General features: G+C 45.7%; 1 long non-coding RNA gene across 1 annotated transcript in view; it reads right to left on the bottom strand.

Moving 5' to 3' along the window:
- LOC122733368 overlaps positions 1–25,044 on the bottom strand; it is a 41,412-nt gene extending 16,368 nt beyond the window's left edge. Inside the window, exons 1-2 of the long non-coding RNA XR_006353826.1 lie at positions 24,943–25,044; positions 23,968–24,070 (exon numbers count right to left, since the gene is read on the bottom strand). This is a non-coding gene — a long non-coding RNA (uncharacterized LOC122733368). The remainder of the gene's footprint in view (positions 1–23,967; positions 24,071–24,942) is intronic.
- Positions 25,045–26,525: the final 1,481 nt, after the last annotated feature.

The following is a 26,525-nucleotide window of genomic DNA, read 5'->3' as shown; positions in this document are numbered from 1 at the left end:
GGCAGGTCCCACCTTTCTGAGTGGTGCTTTCCTTTAGCTGTCAGTTCATTAGAGGATTTGATCCAATCAGTGCACACCTGTTGAGGAAGTGTTTCTAGCTGTCCTAGTGAACTTGCTCTTGCTCGCCTCTATTTCTGGGCTCATTTGACAAACTCTTGGTTTTGGCTCCTGCTTCTGGCCTTTCGAGGTAGTTTTCATCAGCAGAAATCCCCAGAGGTAGGGGTCCATGAGGCTGCTCTGGAGAAGCCCAATTCACTACTGGTCAGAACCCAACTGATCTCTCTGCACAGCTTGGCAAAAGAAATGGTACTCAAGTGTTGACTTGGGCTTCTCTTCTCGACCTTAGTCCCAGGGCCCCTTCCCCAGCCCAGGCATCAATATCCATTTGCAAAGTTGACACTTTCCTCCATGTGTTCTGTAGATAAGCTTTCCCTTCCTTCCAGTCACTGAAAGCCCAACTACCCCCCCCCCTCCCACCTCCCCCAAGCAGTTCTAGATCCCTGCCTCTCCAGGGCCGGCCTCCTTTGACCAAGGCTCTTCACTTGCTATCAATATCTAGCATGTTCAAGTCTCTCCTTTTCTCTCACTAAAGCTGAAGGTCTTTGAGGTAAGAGAACCTTTCACTTGCCTTGGCTAATACCCCCAAACCCCAGGAAAATGTTCCAGTAGGCCGGCTCTGCTGAGAGCAGGTCCTTCTTTCTCAGGTGGAAGAGAGCCCTGCAAAGAAGACCCAGTGCTCCACCATGTTCAGCCATTTCACTCTGTAGGCCAGGTTACCCCAGAGTTGGTGGGGGCAGCTGGATTGGCCCTTCCCTTGCCCCTTAACTATCCTACCTGAAGACCCCCAGAACGTCTAGCACTTTGGGGAACCTGCCCATATGCTCCTAGGAAGCACTTGCCTAGGGACCTTTGGATCTCGAAGCTTGGCTGTCAGAGGAGGAACAGGCCAAGATGGAAGCCAGGTCAGCTGCCAGGTAAGAGAGATGTGGGCTCCAGGCCTGGGTCTCTCCTTACTGGACCTGTGACCTTGACCAGGTCCCTGCCCGTCCCTTCAGCTCGATTATCTTTTTGTCCTGGGAGGAGGCGGGAGCAGATGACCTCTTAGGTCTCTGCTGGCCCTCCATTGCATGCAAACTTCCAAGTTCATTTTCAGATTCTACCCCCTTGTCCCTTCTCATCCCTCCCCACCTAAACAAATCACCTAGTTGCCAAAACCCAGGTGAGAAATCCCTGCTACTGAGTGGAATGCTTTCTTTTGGGGCAGCCCCCAACCAGCAAGCTGTTCCCTGATTGTAGCCCTAACGCATGGAAAAAAGCCCAGGGGTTCCATGGACTTGCTTCCTGAAAGAGACTGGGCACCTCTCTCCCTATCTTCCTGGCACTGTCACACCTTAAAGCCCAAGGGAGGTTTTTTTTTTTGCAGGGCAGTGAGGGTTCAGTGATTTGCCCAGGGTCACACAGGTAGTTAGTGCCAAGTGTCTGAGCCCGGATTTGAACTCAAGTCCTCCTGAATCCAGAGCCAGTGCTTTATCCACTGTGCCACTGTAAGGGTCAATTGGGGACCCTTTCCCTAGTATGGGTTGGGGTACTGGGGTCTGGGGCTTATGTATGCTGAACCCTTGTCTTTTCTGCTCAGGAGTTTAGAACTCTCGTGGGGTTTGGGGAGGTCCCCTGGCCTCTCTGATATCCATTCTAAGCCCTAGGGGTTCTAAGAGAGTCAAGGGAACTGATTCTGTTCAAGGTGCACCCCCAATCCCCACCCCCACCCCGTGCTGATAATCTGTGACATCAGCCCCTACCTTGGCCAGGCACGAGTCTCCATCCAGCCAATCCTGCTGCTTCTTGCTTGGGCCCCAGCACACATCCCACTCACCTGTTGCCTTGGAGACAGCATCTTTCCCCCTGATAACCAATTGGATTTCTTTCATCTTCCCTGCACCCACGCACTCCCCTTTCTCATAGCAACAAGTGCCTCGAACTGCCTGTAGCGTTACCTAGCTCTGGCCAATCAGGGAGCCTAAATAGGGGGAGGGAATGCCAGGGAACAGGACTGTTGCCCTCTGACCCCCTCCTGTCTGTCCTGATGGACCACTGCCCCCCACTTTAATACCCCTGGCCTTTCTATATGGTGATCTATAAGTACTCAAATATTTCTTCTGGAAATTCATGTAAGGGAGGAATCTTCCATTCTCCCTAATCCTCTTTATAATTGATGAAGTATTCTCTTCATAATGTTAAATCTATAGTCATATATATCTCTACTAAAGTACTCAGGGTCTTCATTTTCTACCTTATGAACAAGAAATCCTTTGTTCTTTCCATCATTCCATTTATGTGGTAGTAGATTCTGTCTCCTCATTGGTATTAGGCATCATGGGTACTCACCTATTCACTCTCAATTCATATCCATGGGTACCCATATTTTCTCTATTCATATATATATTCTCCCCCATCTCCCTGGATCTGTAAAACCATAAGCCTGGGGGTGGGGTGTAATGACAAGGTCTCTTAGATACCAGTTGGGCGCCATTTCCTTAGCATGGGCAGGAGTCCTGATGTCTGGGACTCATGTCTGCTGACCCCTGCTCTCCAATGCTCAGAAGCCTGGGCTTTAGGTAGGCTTTGGGCAGTTCCCCTGGCCTCTCTTCCCTCTCTGGCATCCACTCCCAGTCCTAGGGGTCCTCAGAGAGCCAAGAAAAGCAGAGTCTGGGCAAGGCCGACCCCTCCCTATGCGCCCCCAACCCTCAGCCATGGCCAAGTGCTGATTGCCAATGATGTCAGCGCCAACCTTGGTGAGACAGGTGTCTCATTCCACCCAATCCATGCTTCTCTCCTTCGCTCCCGCCCCCGCATCCCACTCATCTGTCTCCTTGGAAACAGCATCGCTGCACCTTAAACCCCATTGGTCTCAATTCCCCCTCCCTGCACCCACGCATTCCCCCTCCCCTCAGCTACAAGTGGCTTGAGCTGCCAGTGGTGTTATCTGGCTGTGGCCAATCCGGGAGCGCAGAAGGAGGGAGGGGACCCCAGGGACCAGCACTGATGCCTAGCAACCCCAGGTTGTCTGTCCAGTGGGCTCACTGTCCCCCCTTTTCTTTACCCCTGGGTTTTGTCTATTCTTATCCAAGAAGTCTCAAGTATTTCATCTGTAGTTTCAAGTAAAGGAGGAATTTTCCATTCTCTCTATTCCTCTTTATAAAGGCTGAATCATTCTCTTCATGATCTTAAAAATATATAATTATATAAATGTGATTACATCCTTTATATTAAAAAATTCATATATTGTATATATTCTCTCTATTCAGATTCATATAGAAGGTTGCCAAGTTTCTTTCCTACAGAGGATAAATTCCTGCTTATATAAATAATTGTATTGATAATATATGATAATTCATATATATGAAGAGAGAATATATTTATATATGAGTACTTAATAGGTTTCTCTTCAACCTTATGTGCAGGAAGCCCTTGGCTCTTTCTATAAAACCCTTCATTTTGACTTGTCCATTGTATCTCTTTATGAATATTGGGAACCATCAGCATTCATATATTCACTCTCACTTCATATCCATGAGTACCCATATTTTCTCTATTCATATATATATTCGTGTATATATATATATATATGTATATATATATATATATATTCCCTCTATATATGCCCATATATTGGATCACCTCTCTGTCCTCCGTATATCTGAAAAGTATTCCACTGCTTCTGTACTTGTGAGAGAATATTGGCACACTCCAGTCAATGTAGAAACACAGTGTATGTGTCCTCCTATATAGGGATATAGTCAAAGAATATGGTCATTTATACATAGAGGAACAGGGAGGGAATGAGTATTTGCAAATGAGGTAGTCCTAACAAAATAGGGAAAGGCCATAGGAATCTTCATATAGACCAACATATAGTGAGGATATATGAAAAATCATGCATTTGAGTAAAAAGGAAAAATATATATACATATTAAGTATACTGAATTTATAAATTCTCATATATATGTACACACACATACACACACGTGTGTGTGTGTGTGTGTGATTCCCTAGAATCCATTGGGAGAACCCATATTTTTAATTTGTTTATAGAGAGGTATGCTAGAATATGAACTTCAGAGGGGTTTTGAGTACTATTCATTCCCATGAATACAGAAAGAAAACCTTTCAGTACAGAGATATATGGATATAGTGAGAGAAGAGGTGAGTACTCATCCATGTGCAAAGAGACATGGAAGATAGGAGTGCTCGTGGAAGACAACTTGTCTCAGGCCAAATATTCTGCCTTTTTCCCCATCAAGTTTTCCTTAAGAGTTAAGGTTCTCAGCTTGCTTTGCCATTCTGTGCCCCACCTCCCAACTTTCTGTTTCTGAAGACCCTGAAGAGATTCCCTTGTGTCTCCTAATCATGATTACTAATTGATATAGAGTAAAATATTGTTATGAAACAATTGTACCAAAGGCTCATGAGTTTATACAAATGTGGGAGCTTTTGTCTTTCTGTTTGTGTGTGTGTGTGTGTGTGTGTGTGTGTGTGTGTGTGTGTGTGTGTGTCCTCAGTGGCTTTGGAGTGGGGCAGACTGGTGTGTGTGTTATTGTAGGCCACATCTTTCTGCCTTGTGCTTTCATCAGTGTGGGCCTGTTGAGCAAGTGTTTCTAGGTCTCCTAGTGAAGCTGGTCTCCTCCATTTCTGGCCTCAATGACAAAGAGGTGGGTTTGGCTCCTGCTTCTGGCCTCTTCAGGCAGACTGCAGCAGGAGAGACCTCAGGGGTTGGAGTCCATGAGGCTCATCTGTGTAGGTTGGGGGAGAAGCCCTATATCCTTGGGGGGGGGCAGAACCCCAATGAGCTGCCCATGATAGGAAATGTCACAAAAGCTCTGGTCATGGAGATTTGGGGCTTCTTTTTCCTCCTAGATTCCCAGAATACTTTTCTGCAGCCCAAGCAGGTCCCCTATTTACACATGACACTTCCCACTTCTGTTTTGTGGATGATCTTTACCTCCTTTCCCATCACTGAAAGCCCTGCTACCCCCCAGCCCAGCTCCCCCAAGCACTTCTTGATCCCTGCCTCTCCAGGGCCGGCCTCCTTTGCTTTGGACTTGCTACCATTTCTAGCATGTTCAAGTCACTCAGTTTCAATGCTTTCCTTTGGGGCAGCCCCCAACCATCAAGCTGTTCCCTTATTGTAGCCCTAAAGACTGGAATAAAAGCCCTGGGGTTCCATGGACTTGCCTCCTGAAAGAGACTGGGCCCCTCTCTCCCCCATCTCCCTGGCACTGTCACACCTTAAAGCCCAAGGGAGGTATAATGATCAGGGCTTGTAAGAGCCAATTGGGGATGTTTTCCCTAGTATGGGCTATGGTCCTGGGGTCTGGGGCTTATATCTACTTACCCTTTTCCCTTCTGCTTAGGACTTTGGACCTCTGGTGGGTTTTGGGGAGGTGCCCTGGTCTCTCCACCCTCTCAGCTATCTTCCAAGCCCTAGGGGTCCTAAGAGAGTCAAGGGACCTCATTCTGGGCAAGTTGCACCCCCCTCTCTATCCCCACCCAGTGCTGATGGGCGGTGACATCAGGCCCTACCTGGGCCAGGCATGTGTCTCCATCCAGCCAATCCTGATGCTTCTTGCCTGGGCCTCAGCACACATCCCACTCACCCATTGCCTTGGAGACAGCATCTCTCCCCATGATAACCAATTGATTTCTTTTCATCTTCCCTGCACCCACGCACTCCCAACTCCCCATAGCAACAAGTGCCTAGAACTGCCTGTGGCGTTACCTAGCTCTGGCCAATCAGGGAGCCGGAATGGGGGGAGGGAATGCCAGGGAACAGGACTGATGCCCTCAGACCCCCTCCTCTCTGTCCGGATGGATCACTGCTCCCCTCTTTAATGCTTCTGGCCTTTCTATATGCTGATCTATAAGTACTCAAATATTTCCTCTAGAAATTCATTTAAGGGAGGCATCTTCCATTCTCCCTCTCCCTCTTTTTCATGGCTGAACCATTTTTACGTATTTCTATGCATATATATATGTATATATGTATATATGTATATATATGTATATGTATGTATGTATGAGATTATAGCTTTTATATAAGAAAAATCATAGTTTTCTAAATTTTCTCTCTATTTATATAAATATAGAAACTGGCCTAGCCTCTTTCCTAGAGAGGATAAATTCCTTCTTTTATCAGTGATTATATTGATGAAATGATAACTGATCAATATGAAGATCTACTATATACTCATCCAAAAGTACTCAGGGGCTTCCTCTTCAGCCTTATGTACCCAAAGTCCTTGCTTCTTTCTACAAATCCTTTTATGTGACTAGTATATTTGATCTCCTCATGAATATTAGGAATCAGGACGACTTACACATTCACTCTCCATCCACATCCATGAGTACGGACATTTTCCCAATTCACATAAAATCCTGAATTTTCATTCTCTCTGTGTGTTCACTTGTATTGATTCTTTTGTGTGCTCTATGTATATGAGAAAAGTGATCTGCTGCTTCTGTACTTGTGAGAAAATATTTGCAGACTCCAGTTGACATACACATGAAGTATATGTATACTCATGTATAGGAATAGAGTCAAAGAATATGGGCATAAGGGGGGGATGAGTATTTGCAAATGAGGTACTCCTATAGAAATAGGGAAAGAACCAAGGAATTCTCCTATATTCCAACAGAGAGAGGATATATGCAAAACCAAGTATGAGTATAAATGGGACAATATAGTATATATGTCTACACAATAGGATATATAAATAGATAGTTAATATATAGAGATATGAATGTATAGGGTTTTTGTAATTTCTCATATGTATATATCTGATTCCCTAGGGTACATGGGTGAACTGCAAATTTTTATTCATTTAGAGGGTGGATATGAGTACTAAATTATGAACCTCAAGAGATTAGGGAAGAATATGCATTCCTATGAATACAGAAGGAGACACTAGCAGTACGCAGATGCATGGATATAGTGAGAAGGGTCACTAGGCTTCCATGTCCAAATATTCAGGAAAGATAGGGATGCTCATGTAACATAAGTTACATATGTAGGGCCATATATTCTGCCTTTTTCCCTTGAGATTTTCCTCAGACATTTTAAGTTCCTGACTGCTTTGCCATTCTCTAAACATCCTCCAAAGCTCCCAAGTCCATTAGATCTTTCTGAAGAACCTAGACTTTCCCTTTTTCTCCTCATCAATACTAGCTGATACAGATTAAAATATTTTATAAAATTATACCACCAGAGGTTCACCAATTTGTGTGTGTGTGTGTGTGTGTGTGTGTGGTGGGGAGGGGTTATAACTGTGGCACCTTATGTCTTTCTGTGTGTGGGGGAGCATGTGTCCAACTGTGTTTATTTCCTAACTTGCATTCCGTTGTTCTATCATTGCTCATATTTTTGGAATACGTCAGATTGGAGTGTGTTTAGGGCAGGTCCCACCTTTCTGACTGGTGCTTTCCTTTAGCTTTCAATTCACTAGAGGATTTGATCCAACCAGTGCACACCTGTTGAGGAAGTGTTTCTAGCTGTCCTAGTGAACTTGCTCTTGCTCTCCTTATTTCTGGGTTCATTTGACAAACTCTTGAGTTTTGATCCTGCTTCTGACCTCTTGAGGCAGTTTGCATCAGGAGACATCCCCAGGGGTAGGTGTCCATGAGGCTACTGAGGAGAAGCCCAATTCCCTGGTGGTCAGAACCCAACTGATCTCTCTGCCCAGGTTGGCAAAGGAAATGATACTCAAGGGTTGACTTGGGCTTATCTTCTTGACCTTAGTCCCAGGGCCCCTTTCCCAGCCCAGGCATCAATATCCCTTTGCAGAACTGATGCCTTCGTCCATCTGTTCTGTAGATAAACATTCCCTTCCTTCCTATCACTGAAAGCCCAACTACCCCGCCCCAGCTCACCTCCACCAAGCAAGCAGTTCTAGATCCCTGCCTTTCCAGGGCTGGCCTCCTTGGTTTGTTTGGTTTGTTTGTTTTTGTTTTTGTTTTTGTTTTTGTTGTTGTTGTTTTGGTGAGGCAATTGGGGATGAGTGACTTGGCCAGGGTCACACAGCTAGTAAGTGTCAAATGCCTGAGGCTGGATTTGAACTCAGGTCCTCTTGAATCCAGGGCCGGTGCTCTATCCATTGTACCACCTAGCTGCCGCCAAGGGCTGGCCACCTTTGACCAAGGCTTTGGACTTGCATGTTCAAGTCCCTCCTTTTCTCTCACTAAAGCTGAAGGACTCAGAGGGCAGAGAACCTGTTACTTGCCCAAGCTAACACCCCCAAACCCCAGGAAAATGTTCCAGTAGGCAGGCTCTGCTGAGAGCAGGTCCTTCTTTCTCAAGTGGAAGAAAGCCATTCAAAGAACATATAGTGCTCTATCATGTTCACCCATTTCACTCTGTAGGCCAGGCTGCCCCAAAGTCGGTGCTGGAGGGAAGCTGGATTGGCCCTTCCCTTTATCCTTAGCTATGCTACCTGAAGACACCCAGAACCTCTAGCACTTTGGGGAACCTGCCCATCTGCTCCTAGGGAGCACTTGCCTAGGGAGCTTTGGATCTTGAACATTGGCTGTCAGAGAAGGAATGGGCCAAGATGGAAGCCAGGTCAGCTGCCAGGTAAGAGATATGTGGCCTCCAGGCCTGGGTCTCCCCTTACTGGATCTGTGACCTTGACAAGGTCCCTGCCCTTCCCTTGAGCTCAATTATCTTTTTGTCCAGGGAGGAGGTGGGAGCAGATGACCTCTGAGGCCTCTGCTGGCCCTGCATTGCATGTAAACCTCCCAGCTCATTTTCAGATTCCACCCCATTGTCTGTTCTCAACCCTCCCCACCTAAACAAGTCACCTGGTTGCCAAAGCCCAGGTGAGAAATCCCTGCTAGTGAGTGGAATGCTTTCCTATGGGGCAGCCCCCCACCATCAAGCTGTTCCCTGATTATAGCCCTAACGACTGGAAAAAAGCCCTGGGGTTCCATGGACTTGCCTCCTGAAAGAGACTGGGCCCCTCTCTCCCCCATCTCCCTGGCACTGTCACACCTTAAAGCCCAAGGGAGGTGTCAGGTCAAGGGCTTGTAATGGCCTATTATGATTCCTTTCTTTCCATTTTTTTGCAGGGCAATGAGGGTTAAGTGACTTGCCCAGGGTCACACAGCTAGTTAGTATCAAGTGTCTGAGGGCAGATTTGAACCCAGGCCCTCCTGAATTCAGGGGCCATGCTTTATCTACTGCACCACTGTAAGGGCCAATTGGGGACCCTTTCCCTACTATGGGCTGGGGTCCTGGGCCTATGTATGCTGGTCCCTTTTCCCTTCTGCTCAGGAGTTTGGACCTCTGGTGGGTTTTGGGTAAGTCCCCTTGCATCTCTGCCCTCTCTCATATCCATTCCAAGCCCTATGGATCCTAAGAGAGTCAGGCGAACCTATTCTAGGCAAGGTGCACCCCCCTCCCTACCCCCACCCAGTGCTGATGGCTGGTGACGTCAGCACCTACCTTGGCCAGGCAGGATACAGCCAATCCTGCTGCTTCTTGCCTGGGCCCCAGCACACAGCCCACTCACCCGTTGCCTTGGAGACAGCATCTCTCCCCCTGATAACCAATGGATTTCATTTCATCTTCCCTGCACCCACGCACTCCCCCCTCCCCATAGCAACAAGTGCTTGGAGCTGCCTGTGGCATTACCTAGCTCTGGCCAATCAGGGAGCCCGAATGGGAGGAGGGAATGCCAGGGAACAGGACTGATGCCCTCAGACCCCCCTCCTTTATGTTCCGATGGACCACTGCCCCCCACTTTAATACCTCTAGTCTTTCTATATTCTTATCTATGAGTAATCAAATGTTTCCTCTGGAAATTCATGTAAGGGAGGAATTTTCCATTCTCCCTAATCCTTTTTTTTTGGGGGGGGGCAGTGAGGGCTAAGTGACTTGCCCAGGGTCACACAGCTAGTAAGTGTCAAGTGTCTGAGTCCTGATTTGAACTCAGGTCCTCCTGAATCCAGGGCCGGTGCTCTATCCACTGCTCCATCTAGCTGCCCCCGATCCTCTTTATAATTAATGAAGGATTCTCTTTATAATGTTAAATCTATAGTCATCTATTTCTCTAGTAAACTACTCAGGTTCTTCCTATTCTGCTTTATGTACAAGAGATCCATTGTTCTTTCCATAAATCAACTTATGTGGTAGTAGATTCTATTTCCTCATTGGTATTAGGCATCATGAGTACTCACCTATTCACTTTTAATTCATATCCATGGGTACCCATATTTTCTCTATTCATATATATATTCTCCCCCATCTCACTGGGTCTGTAACACCTTAAAGCCCAGGGGGGTGTAATGATATGGTCTCTTAGGGACCAGTTGGGTGCCATTTCCTTAGCATGGGCAGGAGTCCTGATGTCTGGGACTCATGTCTGCTGACCCCTGCTCTCCCATGCTCAGGAGCCTGGGCCTTAGGTAGGCTTTGGGCAGTTCCCCTGGCCTCTCTTCCCTCTCTGACATCCACTCCCAGCCCTAGGGCTCCTCAGAGAGCCAAGCAGAGCAGAGTCTGGGCAAGGCCGACCCCTCCCTATTCGCCCCCAACCCTCACGGGCAGCCAAGTGCTGATGGCCGGTGATGTCAACTCCTACCTTTGGTGAGGCTGGAGTCTCATTCCAGCCAATGGACACTTCGCTCCTTCGCTCCCACCCCCGCATCCCACTCATCTGTCTCCTTGGAAACAGCACAGCTGCCCCTCAAACCCCATTGGTCTCATTTCCCCCTCCCTGTTCTGACGCATTCCCCCCTCCCCTCAGCTACAAGTGGCTTGACCTGCCAGTGGTGTTACCTGGCTGTGGCCAATCCTGGAGCCTGGAAAGTGGGAGGGGACCCCAGGGACCAGCACCGATGCCTAACAAGCCCAGGTTGTCTGTCCAGTGTGCCCACTGTCCCCCCTTTTCAGTACCCCTTGGTTTTGTATATTCTTATCCAAGAGGGCTCAACTATTTCATCTGGAGATTCATGTAAAGGAGGAATTTTCCATTCTCTCCTTTCACCTTTTTAAAGGCTGAATCATTTTCTTTATAATCTTAAAAGTATATAATAATATAAATGTGATTATATCCTTTATATTAAAGAATTCATATATTGCATATATTCTCTCTATTCAGAATCATATAGAAGATTGCCAAGTCTCTCTCCTACAGAGTATAAATTTCTGCTTATATAAATAATTATACTGATCATATATCATAACTCATCTATATGAAGACAAAATATATTCATATATGAGTACTCAATTGGTTTCTCTCCAACCTTATGTGCAGGAAGTCCTTGGCTCCTTCTATAAAACCCTTCTTATGACTTGTCCATCCTATCTCCTCAGGAATATTGGGAACCATCAGCACTCGTATATTCACTCTCAATTCATATCCATGAGTTCCCATATTTTCTCTATTCATATATATATTCTTGTATATATATATATATATATATTCCCTCTATATATTCCCATATATTGGATCTCCTCTCTGCCCTCCATATATCTGAAAAGTATTCCACTGCTTCTGTACTTGTGAGAGAATATTGGCACACTCCAGTTAATGTACAAACACAGTGCATGTGTTCTCCTATATAGGGATATAGCCAAAGAATATGGGTATTTGTACATAGGGGAACAGGGAGGGAATGAGTATTTGCAAATGAGGCAGTCCTAACAAAATAGGGAAAGGCCCTAGGAATTCTCATATAGGCCAACATATAGCGAGGATATATGAAAAACCAGGCATTTGAGTAAAAAGGGAAAATATAAAATATATCTATATATGTAAGTATACGGAATTTATAAATTTTTACATATATATGCTTGTGTGTATCTGATTCCCTGGAATCCATGGGGAGAATCCATATTATTAATTCATTTATAGAGAGGTATGCTAGAATATGAACTTCAGTGGGATTTTGAGGAATATTCATTCCCATGAATACAGAAAGAAAACCTTTCAGTACTGAGATGTATGGATGGAGAGAAAAGGTGAGTACTCATCCATGTGCAATGAGCCATGGAAGATAGGAATGCTCGTGGAAGACAACTTGTCTAAGACCAAATATTCTGCCTTTTTTCCCATCAAATTTTCCTTAAGAGTTAAGGTTCTCAGCTTGCTTTGCCATTCTGTGCCCCACCTCCCAACTTTCTGTTTCTGAAAACCTTCAGGAGATTCCCTTGTGTCTCCTAAACAATATTACTAATTGATATCGATTAAAATATTGTTATGAAACAATTGTACCAAAGTTTCGTGAGTTTATACAAATGTGGGAGCTTATGTCTTCGTGTGTGTGTGTGTGTGTGTGTGTGTGTGTGTGTGTGTGTGTCCTCAGTGCCTTTGGAGTGGGTCAGACTGGTGTGTCTGCTGTTGTAGGCCACACCTTTCTGCTTTGTGCTTTCCTTCTATTAACTACGGTATTGGCTCCCATGAGTGTGGGCTTGTTGACCAAGTGTTTCTAGTTCTCCTAGTGAAGCTGGTCTCCATTTCTCACCTCAATGAAAACAGGTGGGGTTGGCTCCTGCTTCTGGCCTCTTTAGGCAGACTGCAGCAGGAGAGACCTCAGGGGTTGGTGTCCATGAGGCTCATCTGTGCAGGTTGGGGGAGAAGCCCTCTTTCCTTGGGGGGCAGAACCCCAATGAGCTGCCCATGATAGGAAAGGTCACAAGAGATCTGGTCATGGAGATTTGGGGCTTCTTTTTCCTCCTAGATTATACTTTTCTGCAGCCCAAGCAGGTCCCCTTTTACACATGACACTTCCCAATTGCATTTTGTGGATGATCTTCCCCTCCTTTCCCATCACTGAAAGCCCAGCTTCCCCCCAGCCCAGCTCCCTCAAGCACTTCTTTATCCCTCCCTCTCTAGGGCCTGCCTCCTTTGCCCAAGGCTTTGGACTTGCTACCATATCTACCATGTTCAAGTCACTCCTTTTCAATGCTTTCCTTTGGGGCAGCCCCCAACCATCAAGCTGTTCCCTTATTGTAGCCCTAAAGACTGGAATAAAAGCCCTGGGGTTCCATGGATTTGCCGCCTTAAAGAGACTGGGCCCCTCTCTCCCCCATCTCCTTGGCATTGTCACACCTTAAATCCCAAGGGAGGTGTCATGTCAAGGGCTTGTAAGGGCCAATTGGGATTCCTTTTTTCTCCCTTTCTCTTTTTCTTTTAATGCAGGGCAGTGACGGTGAAGTGACTTGCCCAGGGTCAGACAGGTAGTGAGTATCAAATCTCTGAAGCCAGATTTGAACTCAGGTCATCTTAAATCCATGGTCCGTGCTTTATCCACTGCCCAATTGTAATGGCCAATTGGGGACCGTTTCACTAGTATGGGCTGGGGTCCCAGGGTGTGGGGCTTATGTCTGCTGATCCCTTTTCTCTTCTGCTCAGGAGTTTGGACCTCTGGTAGGTTTTGGGTAGGTCCCCTGGCCTCTCTACCCTCTCAGATACCCATTCCTAGCCCTACGTTTCCTAAGAGAGTCAAGGGAATGGATTCTGGGCAAGTTGCACCCCCCCTCCCCAACCCCACCCAGTACTGATGGCCGGTGACGTCAGCCCCTACCTTGGCCAGGCATTAGTCTCCATCCAGCCAATCCTGCTGCTTCTTGCCTGGGCCCCAGCACACATCTCACTCACCTGTAGCCTTGGAGACAGCATCTCTCCCCCTGATAACCAATTGGATTTCTTTCATCTTCCCTGCTCCCACGCACCCCTCCTCCCCATAGCAACAAGTGCCTTGAGCTGCCTGTGGTGTTACCTAGCTCTGGCCAATCCGGGAGACAGGATGGTGGGAGGGGATGCCAGGGAACATGACTGATGCCCACTGACCCCTTCCTTCTTCTCTGTCCTGATGGACCACTGCCCCACCTCTTTAATCCCTCTGGCCTTTCTATATGCTGATCTATAAGTACTCAAATATTACCTCTGGAAATTCATGTAAGGGAGGAATTTTCCATTCTCCCTCTTCCTCTTTTTCATGGCTGAACCATTTTAAGAGAATTCTATATGTGTATGTGTGTGTGTACATATGAGATTATCTTTTATATAATAAAATTCATATATTTTCTATTCTCTATATTTATACTCATATGAAGCCAGCCTAGCCTCTTTCCTAGACAGTATATATTCCTTCTTTTATCAGTCATTATACTGATAAAATGATAACCCATGAATATGAAGATGTACTTTATACCTATAAGTACTCAGGGACTTCCTCTTCAGCCTTATGTACCCCAAATCCTTGCTTCTTTCTATAAATCATTTTCTGTGACTAGTATATTCTACCTCCTCATGAATATTAGGAATCATGAGGACTCACATATTCACTCTCCATCCATATCCATGAGTACCGACATTTTCCCTATTCCCACAAAATCTTGAATTTACATTCTCTCTCTGTTCACTTGTATTGATGCTTTTGTGTTCTCTCTGTATATGAGAAAAGTGTTCCACTGCTTCTTTACTTGTGAGAGAATATTTGTAGACTCCAGTTGACATACACATGATGTATATGTATACATCTCATATATAGGAATATAGGCAATGTATACGGGCATAAAAGGGGGAATGAGTATTTACAAATGAGGTGCTCCTATAGAAATAGGGAAAGAACCAAGGAATTCTCATATAGTCCAACAGAGGGAGGTTATATGAAAAACCATGTATGTAGGGGTAGGTGTCCATGAGGCTTCTGGAGAGAAGCCCAATTCCCTGGTGGTCAGAACCCAACTGATCTCTCTGCCCGAGGTTGGCCAAGAAATGGTACTCAAGGGTTGACTTGGGCTTCTCTTCTCGACCTTAGTCCCAGGTCCCCTTCCCCAGCCCAGGCATCAATATCCCTTTGCAGAGCTGATGCCTTCGTCCATGTGTTCTGTAGATAAGCTTTCCCTTCCTTCCAATCACTGAAAGCCCAACTGCCTGCCCCCCCTCACCTCCACCAAGCAGTTCTAGATCTCTGCCTCTCCAGGACTGGCATCCTTTGACCAAGGCTTTGGACTTGCTTACATATGTAGCACGTTCAAGTCATTCCTTTTCTCTCACTAAGCATGGAGGACTCTGAAGGCTGAAAAGCTGTAACTTCCCTAGGCTAACACCTCCAGTAGGCCGGCTCTGCTGAGAGCAGGTCCCTTTCTCTCAAGTGGAAGAAAGCCCTGCAAAGAAGGCAAAGTGTTTTATCATGCTCAGCCATCTCACTCTGTAGGCCAGGCTGCCCCAAAGTTGGCGCTGGAGGGGAGCTGGATTGGCCCTTTCCTTTATCCTTAGCTATGATACCTGATGACCCCCAGAACCTCTAGCACTTTGGGGAACCTGCCCATCTTCTTCTAGGGAGCGCTTGCCTAGGGAGCTTTGGATCTTGAATCTTGGCTGTCAGAGTAGGAACAGGCCACGATGGAAGCCAGGTCAGCTGCCAGGTAAGAGAGATGTGGGCTCCAGGCCTGGGTCTCCCCTTACTGGAAATGTGACCTTGACCAGGTCCCTGCCCTTCTCTTGAGCTCAATTATATTTTTGTCCTGGGAGGAGGTGGGAGCAGATGACTTCTTAGGCCTCTGCTGGCCCTCCATTGCATGCAAACCTCCAATCTAATTTTCAGATTCTGCCCCCTTGTCCATTCTCAATCCTCCCCACCTAAAGAAGTCACCTGGGGCAGCTAGGTGGCGCAGTGGATAGAGCACAGGCCCTGGAGTCAGGAGTACCTGAGTTAAAATCCGGCCTCAGACACTTAACACACACTTACTAGCTGTGTGACCCTGGGCAAGTCACTTAACCCCAATTGCCTCACAAAAAAAAAATAATAAAAAAAAATTTAAAAAAAGAAGTCACCTAGTTGCCAAAACCCAGGTGAAAAATCCCTGCTAGTGAGTGAAATGATTTCCTATGGGGCAGCCCCCAGCAAGCTTCCCAGCAAGCTCTTCCCCTATTATAGCCCTAAACACGGGAAAAAAAGCTGTGGGACTCCATGGATTTGCCACCTGAAAAAGACTGCTCCCCCTCCCCATTGCACTAGGACTATCACACTTTAAAGCCTAAAAGAGGTGTAATGACAAGGTCTTGTAAGGGCCAATTAGGGACCATTTCCCTAGTATGGGCAGGGGTCCTGGCATCTGGGGCTTATTTCTGAAGACTCCTTTTCTCCTCTGCTCAGTAGTTTGGACCTCTGGTGGGTTTTGGGTAGGTCCCCTGCCCTCTCTACCCTCTCAGATATCCATTCCAAGCCCTAGGGGTCCTAAGAGAGTCAAGGGAACTGATTCTGGGCAAGGTGCACCCCCCTCCCCAAATCCACCCAGTGCTTTGGCTGGTGACATCAGCACCTACCTTGACCAGGCATGAGTCTCCATCCAGCCAATCCTGCTGCTTCTTGCCTGGGCCCCAGCTCACATCCCACTCACCCGTTGCCTTGGAGACAGCATCTCTCCCCCTCATAACCAATGGATTTCATTTCATCTTCCCTGCACCCACGCACTCCCACTCCCCATAGCAACAAGTGCCTAGAACTGCCTGTGGCGTTACCTAGCTCTGGCCAATCAGGGAGCCTGAATGGGGGGAGTTAACGCCAGGGAACAGGACTGATCCCCTCAGAACCCTTCCTCTCTGTCCCAATGGACCACTGCCCCCCACTTTAATACCTATGGTCTTTCAATATTCCTATCTATGCGTAATCAAATGTTTCCTCTGGAAATTCATGTAAGGGAAGAATCTTCCTTTCTCCCTAATCCTCTTTATAATTGATGAAGGATTCTCTTTATAATGTTAAATCTATAGTCATATATTTCTCTCCTAAAGTACTCAGGTTCTTTCTTTTCTACCTTATGTGCAAGAAATCCTTTGTTCTTTCCATCAATCCATTTATGTGGTAGTAGATTCTATCTCCTCATTGATATTGGGCATCATGAGTACTCACCTATTCACTTTCTCTCTTTCTTTTTTAATGAGGCAATTGAGGTTAAGTGACTTGCCCAGGGTCACACAGCTAGTGCAGGGTCTGAGGCCGGATTTGATTTCAGGTCCTCCTGACACCAGGGCTGGTGCTCTATCCACTGCGCCACCTAGCTGCCCCCAGCTATTCACTCTCGATTCATATCCATGGGTAGCTATATTGTCTATATTCATATGTATACGTTCTCCCCCATCTAACTGGGTCTGGACACCTTAAAGCCCAGGGCGGTGTAATGACAAGGTCTCTTAGGGACCAGTTGGGCACCATTTCCTTAGCATGGGCAGGAGTCTTGAGGTCTGGGACTCATGTCTGCTGACCCCTGCTCTCCCATGCTCAGGAGCCTGGGCCTTAGGTAGGCTTTGGGTAGTTCCTGTGGCCTCTCTTCCCTCTCTGACATCCACTCCCAGCCCTAGGGGTCCTCAGAGAACCAAGCAGAGCAGAGTCTGGGCAAGGCCAACCCCTCCCTCTTCACCCCCAACCCTCACCTTTGGCAAAGTGCTTATGGCCGGTGACGTCATTGCCTACCTTTGGTGAGGCTGGAGTCTTATTCCAGCCAATCCAGTCTTCTCTCCTGTGCTCCCGCCCTGGCATCCCAATAATCTGTCTCCTTGGAAACAGCATTTCTGCTTCTCAAATCCCATTGGTGTCATTTCCCCCTTCCTGTTCCCAAGCATCCCCCCTCCCCTCAGTTACAAGTGGCTTGAGATGCCAGTGGTGTTACCTGGCTGTGGCCAATCCTGGATCCCAGAAGGGGGGAGGGGACCCCAGGGATCAGCACTGATACCTGGCAACCCCAGGATATCTGTTCAATCGGCCCTCTGTCCACTCTTTTCTCTACCCCTGGGTTTTGTCTATTCTTGTCCAAGAGGGCTCAACTATTTCATCTGTAGATTTATGTAAAGGAGGAATTTTCCATTCTATTCCTCTTTATAAAGGCTGAATCATTCTCTTCATAATATTAAAAATGTATAATTATATAAATGTGATTATATCCTTTATATGAAAGAATTCATATATTAGATACGTTCTCTCTATTCAGACTCATATAGAAGGTTGCCAAGTCCCTCTCCTACAGAGTATAAATTCCTGCTTATATAATTATATTGATCATATATGATATAGCTCACCTATATGAAGACAAAATATATTCATACATGAGTACTCAATTGGTTTCTCTTCAATCTTATGTATAGGAAGTCTTTGGCTCTTTCTATAAAACCCTTCTTATGACTTGTCCATTCCATCTCGTCAGGAATATTTGGAATAATCAGCACTCATATATTCACTCTCAAGTCATATCCATGAGTACCCATATTTTCTCTCTCTCTCTCTATATATATATATTCTTGTATGTATGTATGTATGTGTGTATATCTATATCTATATATCCTCTATATATGCCCATATATTGAATCTCCTCTCTGCCCTACGTATATATGAATAGTATTCCACTGCTTCTGTACTTGTTAGAGAATATTGGAACACTCCAGTTAATGTACAAACACAGTGCATGTGTCCTCCTATATAGGGATATAGCCAAAGAATATGGGTATTTGTACATAGAGGAACAGGGAGGGAATGAGTATTTGCAAATGCGGTAGTCCTACCAAAATAGGGAAAGGCCCTAGGAATCCTCTTATAGGCCAACATATAGCGAGGAAATATAAAAAATCTTGCATTTGATCAAAAAGGGAAAATATAATATATATCTATATATATGTAAGTATACGGAATTTATAAATTTTCGTATATGTGTATATATGCATGTGTGTCTGATTCCCTAGAATCCATGGGGAGAAACCATATTTTTAATTCATTTATAGACAGGGTCTAGGTATGCTAAATATGAACTTCAGTGGGGTTTTGAAGAATTTTCATTCCCATGAATACAGAAAGAAAACCTTTCAGCACTGAGATGTATGCATTTAGTGAGAGAAGAGGTGAGTCCTCATCCATGTGCAAAGAGACATGGAAGATAGGAGTGCTCATGGAAGACAACTTGTCTCAGGCCAAATATTCTGCCTTTTTTCCCATGAAATTTTCCTTAAGAGTTAAGGTTCTCAGCTTGCTTTGCCATTCTGTGCCCCACCTCCCAACTTTCTGTTTCTGAAGACCTTCAGGACATTCCCTTGTGTCTCCTAATCAAGATTACTACTTGATATAGATTAAAATATTGTTATGATACAAATGTACCAAAGCTTCATGAGTTTATACAAATGTGGGAGCTTATGTCTTTCTGTGTGTATGTGTGTATTGGTTTGCGTGTGTGTGTGTGTGTGTGTGTGTGTCCTAAGAGGCTTTGGAGTGGGTCAGACTGGTGTGTCTGTTATTGTAGGCCACACCTTTCTGCTTTGTGCTTTCCTTCTATTAACTACGGTATTGGCTCCCATGAGTGTGGGCTTGTTGACCAAGTGTTTCTAGTTCTCCTAGTGAAGCTGGTCTCCATTTCTCACCTCAATGAAAACAGGTGGGGTTGGCTCCTGCTTCTGGCCTCTTTAGGCAGACTGCAGCAGGAGAGACCTCAGGGGTAGGTGTCCATAAGGCTCACCTGGGTAGGTTGGGGGAGAAGCCCTCTTTTCTTGGGGGGCTTAACTCCAATGAGCTGCCCATGATAGGAAAGGTCACAAGAGCTCTGGTCATGGAGATTTGGGGCTTCTTTTTCCTCCTAGATTCCCAGCATACTTTTTCTGCAGCCCAAGCAGTTCCCCTTTTACACATGACGCTTCCCACTTCTGTTTTGTGAATGATCTTCCCCTCCTTTCCCATCACGGAAAGCCCTGCTACCCCCCAGCTTAGCTTCCCCAAGCACTTTTTGATCCCAGCCTCTCCGGGGTCGGCCTCCTTTACCCAAGACTTTGGACTTGCTACTATATCTAGCACATTCAAATCACTTCTTTTCAATGCTTTCCTTTGGGGCAGCCCCCAACCATCAAGCTGTTCCCTTATTGTTGTCCTAAAGACTGGAATAAAAGCCCTGGCATTCCATGGACTTGCCTCCTGAAACAGACTTGGCCCCTGGTACCCCATCTCCCTGGCACTGTCACACCTTAAAGCCCAAGGGAGGTATTATGAAAACTGCTTGTAAGGGCCAATTGGGGACTGTTTCCTTTGTATGGGCTGTGGTCCTGGGGTCTGGGGCTAATGTCTGCTGATCCCTTTTCTCCTCTGCCCAGGAATTTGGACCTCTGGTGGGTTTTGGGTAGGTCCCCTGGCCTCTGTACCCTTTCAGATATCCATTCCTATCCCTAGGGGTCCTAAGAGAGTCAAGGGAATGGATTTTGGGCAAGGTGCACCCCTCCCCACCCCTACCCATTGCTGATGGCTGGTGACGTCAGCACCTACCTTGGCCAGGCACGAGTCTCCATCCAGCCAATCCTGCTGCTTCTTGCTTGGGCCCCAGCACACATCCCACTCACCCGTTGCCTTGGAGACAGCATCTCTCCCCCTGATAACCAATTGAATTTCTTCCATCTTTCCTGCACCCACGCACTCCCACCTCCTCATAGCAACAAGTGCTTCGAGCTGCCTGTGGTGTTACTTAGATTTGGCCAATCAAGGAGCCCGAATTGGGGGAGGCAACGCCAGGGAACAGGACTGATGCCTTCAGACCCCCTCCTGTCTGTCCTGATGGACCACTGCCCCCCTCTTTAATTCCTCTGGCCTTTCTGTATGCTGATCTATAAGTACTCAAATATTTCCTCGGGAAATTCATGTAAGGGAGGAATCTTCCATTCTCCCTCTTCCTCTTTTTCATGGCTGAACCATTGTAAGATAATGCTATATGAATATGTGAGATTATATCTTTTTTGTGAAAAATTAATATATTTTCCATATATTCTCTATATTCATATTCCTATATCCGTTGGCCTAGCCTCTTTCCTAGACAGTATAAATTCCTTCTTTTATCAGTGATTAAATTGATAAAATGATAACCCATCACTATGAAGATCGACTATATACCTATACAAAAGTACTCAGGGGCTTACTCTTCAACCTTATGTACCCAAAGTCCTTGCTTCTTTCCATAAATCCTTTTATGTGATTAGTATATTAGATCTCCTCATGAATATTAGGAATCATGAGGACTCACATATTCACTCTCCATCCATATCCATTCATATTAAATCTTGAATTTACATTCTCTCTCTGTTTTCACTTGTATTAATTCTTTTGTCTGCTCTCTGTATATGAGAAAGGTGATCCCCTGCTTCTGTACTTGTGAGAGAATATTTGCAGACTCCAGTCGACATACACATGAAGTATATGTATACTAATATATAGGAATATAGTTAAAAATATGTGCATAAATTAGGGGGTAATGGGTGTTTACTAACGAGGTGTTTCTATGGAAATGGGGAAAGAACCAAGGAATTCTCATATAGTCCAACACAGAGAGGATAAAGGAAAAATCATGTCTGAGTCTACAAGGACAATATAGTATGTGTGTGTGTGTGTGTATATATATATATATATATACAGGTATATATAACATGTATATATGAGTTAATATATATTGATGTATGAATGTATAATTTTTTTCTAATTTCTCCTATGTGTGTGTATAATTCCTTAGGGTACATGGGGGAACTCCAAATTTTTACTCATTTATAGAGAGTATATAGGAGTAGTAAATTATGAACCTCAAGAGATTAGGGAAGAATACGCATTCCTATGAATACAGAAAGAGAAAGCAGCAGTACTCACATGCATGGATATAGTGAGAAGGGTCACTAGGCTTCCATGTCCAAATACTCAGGAAAGAACGGGATGCTCATCTAACAAAAGTTACATATGTAGGGCCATATATTCTGCCTTTTTCCCTTGAGATTTTCCTCAGGAATTTTAAGTTCTTGATTGCTTTGCCATTCTCTAAACATCCTCCAAACCTCCCAAGTCCATTAGATCTTTCTGAAGAACCTGGACATTCCCTTTTTCTCCTCATCAACCGTAGGTGATACAGATTAAAATATTTTATAAAATAATGGTACCAGAGGTTCACCAAATTGTGTGTGTGTGTGTGTGTGTGTGTGTGTGTGTTGGGGAGGGGTTATAACCGTGGCACTTTGTCTTTCTGTGTGTGTGTGAGCATGTGTCCAACTGTGTTTATGTCTTAACTTGCATCCCATTATTCTATCATTGCTCACAGTTTTGGAATAGGGAAGATTGGAGTGTGTTTAGGGCAGGTCCCACCTTTCTGAGTGGTGCTTTCCTTTAGCTTTCAATTCACTAGAGGATTTGATCCAACCAGTGCACACCTGTTGAGGAAGTGTTTCTAGCTGTCCTAGTGAACTTGCTCTTGCTCGCCTCTATTTCTGGGCTCATTTGACAAACTCTTGGTTTTGGCTCCTGCTTCTGACCTCTTGAGGTAGTTTGCATCAGGAGACATCCCCAGGGGTAGGTGTCCTGGAGGCTGCTCGGGAGAAGCCCAATTCCCTGGTGGTCAGAACCCAACTGATCTCTCTGCCCGGGTAGGCAAAGGAAATGGTACCCAAGGGTTGACTTGGGCTTCTCTTTTCGACCTTAGTCCCAGGGCCCCTTCCCCAGTCCAGGCATCAACATCCCTTTGCAAAGCTGGCACTTTCCTCCATCTGTTCTGTAGATAATCTTTCCCTTCCTTCCAATCCCTGAAAGCCCAACTACCCCCCAGCGCACCTCCCCCAAGCAGTTCTAGATCCCTGCCTTTCTAGGGCTGGCCTCCTTTGACCAAGGCTTTGGACTTGCTGCCATACCTAGCATGTTAAAATCACTCCTTTTCTCGCACTAAGCATGGAGGACTCTGAGGGCTGAAAGCTGTAACTTCCCTAGGCTAACACCTCCAGTAGGCCGGCTCTGCTGAGAGCAGGTCCCCCTTTCTCAGGTGGAAGAGAGCCCTGCAAAGAGGGTGTAGTGCTCTCCCATGCTCAGCCATCTCACTCTGTAGGCCAGGCTGCCCCAGAGTTGGTGCTGGAGGGGAGCTGGATTGGCCCTTTCCTTAACCATTACCTATCCTACCTGAAGACACCCAGAACCTCTAGCACTTTGGGGAACCTGCCCATCTGCTCCTAGAGAGCACTTGCCTAGGCACCTTTGGATCTTGAATCTTGGCTGTCAGAGGAGGAACAGGCCAAGATGGAAGCCAGGTCGGCTGCCAGGCAAGGGAGATGTGGGTGCCAGGCCTGGGTCTCCCCTTACTGGTCCTGTGACCTTGACCAGGTCCCTGCCCTTCCCTTGAGCTCAATTATCTTTTTGTCCTGGGAGGAGGTGGGAGCAGATGAGCTCTTAGGCCTCTGCTGGCCCTCCATTGCATGCAAACTTCCAATCTAATTGCCAGATTCTACCCCCTTGTCTGTTCTCAACCTTCCCCACCTAAAGAAGTCATCTAGTTGCCAAATCCCAGGTGAGAAATCCCTGCTGGTGAGTGGAATGCTTTCTTTTGGGGATGACCCCAACCACCAAGCTCTTTCCTGATTGTAGCCCTAATGACTGGAAAAAAGCCCGGGGGTTCCATGGACTTGCCTCCTGAAAGAGACTGGGCCCCTCTCTCCCCCATCTCCCTGGCACTGTCACACTTTAAAGCCCAAGGGAGGTGTCATGTCAAGAGCTTGTTAGGGCCAATTGGGATTCCTTTTCCCCCTTTTTCTTTTTCTTTTACTGCAGGACAGTGAGGGTTAAGTGACTTGCCCAGGGTCACACAGGTAGTTAGTGTCAAGTATCTGAGGTCAGATTTGAACACAGGTCCTCCTGAATCCAGGGCCCATGCTTTATCCACTGCGCCACTATAAAGGCCAATTGGGGACCGTTTCCCTAGTATGGGCTGGGATCTTGCGGTCTGTGGCTTATGTCTTCTGATCCCTTTTCACTTCTGCTTAAGAGTTTGGACCTCTGGAGGGTTTTGGGTAGGTCCCCTGGCCTCTCCACCCTCTCATATATCCATTCCAATCCCTAGGTGTCCTAGAATAGCAAAGGGAACAGATTCTGGGCAAGGGACACCCCCCTCCCCAAATCAACCCAGTGCTTTTGGCCGATGACGACAGCCCCTACCTTGGCCAGGCACGAGTCTCCATCCAGCCAATCCTGCTGCTTCTTTCCTGGGCCCCCGCACACATCCCACTCACCCGTTGCCTTGGAGACAGCATCTCTCCCCCTGATAACCAATTTATTTCATTTCATCTTCCCTGCACCCACGCACTCCCCCCTCCCCATGGAAACAAGTGCTTCTAGCTGCCTGTGGCGTTACCTAGCTCTGGCCAATCAGGGAGCCCGAATAGGGGGAGTTAACGCCAGGGAACAGGACTGATGCCCTCAGAACCCCTCCTCTTTGTCCCTATGGACCACTGCCCCCCACTTGAATAACTCTGGTCTTTCTATATGCTTATCTATGAGTAATTAAATATTTCCTCTGGAAATTCCTGTAAGAGAGGAATTTTCCATTCTCCCTAATCCTCTGTATAATTGATGAAGGATTCTTTTTACAATGTTAAATCTATAGTCATATATTTCTCTATTAAAGTACTCCGTTTCTTTTCTACCTTATGTACAAGAAATCCTTTGTTCTTTCTATAAATCAATTTACGTGGTAGTAGATTCTGTCTCCTCATTGGTATTAGGCATCATGAGTACTCACCTATTCATTCTCAATCCATATCCATGTGTCCCCATATTTTCTCTAGTCATATATATATATATATTCTCCCCCATCTCACTGGGTCTGTAACACCTTAGAGCCCAGGGTGGGGTGTAATGACAAGGTCTCTTAGGGACCAGTTGGGCGCCATTTCCTTAGAATGGGCAGGAATCCTGATGTCTGGGACTTATGTCTGCCGACCCCTGCTCTCCCATGCTCAGGGGCCTAGGCCTTGGGAAGGCTTTGGGCGGTTCCCCTGGCTTCTCTTCCCTCTCAGATATCTATTCCAAGCCCTAGGGGTCCTAAGAGAGCAAAGGGAACTGATTCTGGGCAAGTTGCAATCCCTTCCCCACCCCCACCCAGTGCTTTTGGCCGATGACGTCAGCACCTACCTTGGCCAGGCACGAGTCTCCATCCAGCCAATCCTGCTGCTTCTTGCCTGGGCCCCAGCACACATCCCACTCACCCGTTGCCTTGGAGACAGCATCTCTCCCCCTGATAACCAATTGATTTCTTTCATCTTCCCTGCACCCACGCACTCCCCCCTCCCCATAGCAACAAGTGCCTAGAACTGCCTGTGGTGTTACCTAGCTCTGGCCAATTAGGGAGCTGGGATGGGGGGAGGGAATGCCAGGGAACAGGACTGATGCCCACCGACCCCCTCCTCTGGGTCCTGATGGACCACTGTCCCCCACTTTAATACCCCATAGCTTTGTATATGCTGATCTATCAGTACTCAAATATTTCCTCTGGAGATTCATGTAAGGGAGGAATCTTCCATTCTCCCTCTTCCTCTTTTTCAGGGCTGAACCATTCTTACATAATTCTATACGAAAAAATATATACATATATCCTAATATATATATATATGAGATTATATCTTTTATATGAAAACATTCATATATTTTCTCTATATCTCTCTATACATACTCAGATTGAAACTGGCCTAGCCTCTTTCCTAGAGAATATATATTCATTCTTTTATCAGTAATTATGTTGATAAAATGATAACCCATCACTATGAAGATGGACTATATACCTATACAAAAGTACTCAGGGGCTTCCTCTTCAGCCTTATGTATCCAAAGTCCTTGCTTCTTTCTATAAAATCCTTTTATGTGGGACTAGTATATTCTATCTCCTTGTGAATATTAGGAACCATGAGGACTCACATATTCATTCTCCATCCATCTCCATGCATACTAACATTTTCCCTATTTATATTAACTCTTGAATTTACATTCTCTCTGTGTTCACTTGTATTGATTCTTTTGTGTGCTCTCTGTATATGAGAAATGTGTTCCACTGCTTATTTTCTTATGAGACAATATTTGCAGACTCCAGTCGACATGCACATGAAGTATATGTATACTCATATATAGGAATATAGTTAAATAATATGTGCATAAAAGATGGGGTAATGGGTGTTTACTAATGCGGTGCTTCTATGGAAATGGGGAAAGAACAAAGGAATTTTCATATAGTCCAACACCGAGAGGATAAAGGAAAAATCATGTCTGAGTCTACAAGGACAATATAGTATGTATATGTATACACACAGGTATATATAATATGTATATATTAATGTATGAATGTAAAATTTTTTCTAATTTCTCATATGTGTGCGTTTGATTCCTTAGGGTACATGGGGAAACTCCAAATTTTTATTCATTTATAGAGAGCATATAGGAGTAGTAAACACCTCAAGAGATTAGGGAAGAATATGCATTCCTATGAATACAGAAAGAGAACCTAGCAGTAGTCAGATGAATGGATAGAGTGAGAGAAGAAGTGAGTACTCTTCCATGTCCAAATACTCAGGAAAGAAAGGGATGCTCATCTAACAAAAGTTACATATGTAGGGCCATATATTCTGCCTTTTTCCCTTGAGATTTTCCTCAGGAATTTTAAGTTCTTGATTGCTTTGCCATTCTCTAAACATCCTCCAAACCTCCCAAGTCCATTAGATCTTTCT

Source organism: Dromiciops gliroides, chromosome X (assembly GCF_019393635.1).
Source record: "Dromiciops gliroides isolate mDroGli1 chromosome X, mDroGli1.pri, whole genome shotgun sequence".
Classification (NCBI taxonomy): Eukaryota; Metazoa; Chordata; class Mammalia; order Microbiotheria; family Microbiotheriidae; genus Dromiciops; species Dromiciops gliroides.
This window is presented reverse-complemented; position numbering and strand designations above follow the sequence as displayed.